Genomic DNA, 1701 nt, shown 5'->3' on the forward strand with positions numbered 1-1701 from the left:
TAGTCCCATGGTCTCAGCACCCGCCTGGAAAGCTCAAGGACTCGGTTTCAAACCCCAGTTCCACAGGAAACGCTGGCCCAGAACCCATAGCGAGAGACTGTAAATAAATAAATAAATAAATAAATAAATATTTTTAAAATTTAAATATAGGTAAAGTTAATGTAAATACATATCAAAAATTACTGAGTGGCCACATCCGCTGAATCTGGATCCACCATACTCCAGATATCTTCTCATGAAGGAAGGCTGCCACTTCATATGCTTCAGAAATGGCTCTTCCAATCATATAAAATGGGGTGGAGAAGAACATTCAGTGACCACACTTTTGGAGGATGATACTGTGCTAAATCTCAAACAGTTTCTCAAGACCCTTACTGGATGCTGACAGAACACCAAAATTACTGTGACTCAAAGTAAAAGGCAAACCTGTAGAAAATGATGTTAAACTTGAAGCTTTCAAACTAAAACCAAATACTAAAATCATGATGTGGAGAACTCATGAGGATAGCTTGGAAAATGTCTTGGGTTCAAATTCTGACAATGATGATGTTGTCAATGACTTTGATATTGAAGATGAAGCAGGTGAAGTGGAAAACAGGGAACAAAATCTGTTGAAAACTTCTTGGAGAGTCACAGAGTACAAAGTGGAAATACTGAATCCTCGCAGAGGAGGAAAAATGTTGGTACTAGATGTTGATTGTACATTGTTTGACTACAGGTCTTGTGCAGTGACTGGGGTAGAATTAACATGACCATATCATCATGAATTTCTAATATGTGCATATGAAGATTATGACACTGTTATTTGGTCTGCAACAAATATGAAGGGGATTGAAGCTAAAATGAAAGAGCTGGGAATGAGTACAAATGCGAATTATAAGATCATCTTCATGTTGGTCAGTGTTGCTATGATAACAGGACATACCCCAAGGAAAGGACTATCAGATTTAACGCCTCTTGGCAATATTTGGGGGAAGTTCTCTGAGTTTTACTGCAAGAAAAATACCATTATGTCTGATGACATAGGAGGAAATTTTCTAATGAACACACAGAATTCACTAAAGATAAAGCTTTTATGAAAGCACACCTAAATCGAGATAATGCCAAAGAACTTTTAAAATTAATTCAGTACCTCAAGAAGATAGCAAAACTTGGATGACTTTTGGAGCTAAATCACAAATACTGGGAAAAGTATCTCTCAAAGAAGCAAGGACAGTAGTCACACGTTATCCCAGCTGCTATTGAAAATAGTTGAGATCCATGACTTTTTGCTTTTATGCTAGAAATTGTGATAGTACTGGACACTGAAGCAAATACCAGATGCATTCTAGGTCTTCCAGGTTTTGTACATTTGATTTTATAACTTTTGAACATCATAGCAATATGATTTTCAAAAATTCTTTCCTCCCAAATAAATACATTATTACTCTTGAAAAATATTTTCTCTGGCATTATTGAAATGTTTTCCATCAAGAAAGGAGGAAAAAGTGAGATGAAATGAGTACTCATTGGTCATTTTGTGATTTTAGAAATATTATGTCTTGTGTTTTTGTCTCACATTATTAATTGCTTAAGTCTAAAAACAAATCCATGTTGGAACTAGGGCTTTTTCTTTAAGAAAATGAGCAAGTTTTTAAGTAAAGAACTTGGTTTTTTATGCTTTAAATTATCAGTAAATTTTTTATGCCTTTGGCACAGACA

At 35.1% G+C, this 1701-nt stretch overlaps 1 pseudogene; it reads left to right on the forward strand.

Annotated features, from left to right (window-relative positions):
* Window positions 1-269: 269 nt before the first annotated feature.
* Window positions 270-1219, forward strand: LOC101588100 (annotated as a pseudogene).
* Window positions 1220-1701: the final 482 nt, after the last annotated feature.

This window comes from Octodon degus, unplaced genomic scaffold (genome assembly GCF_000260255.1).
Source record: "Octodon degus isolate 3935 unplaced genomic scaffold, OctDeg1.0 scaffold00420, whole genome shotgun sequence".
NCBI lineage: Eukaryota > Metazoa > Chordata > Mammalia > Rodentia > Octodontidae > Octodon > Octodon degus.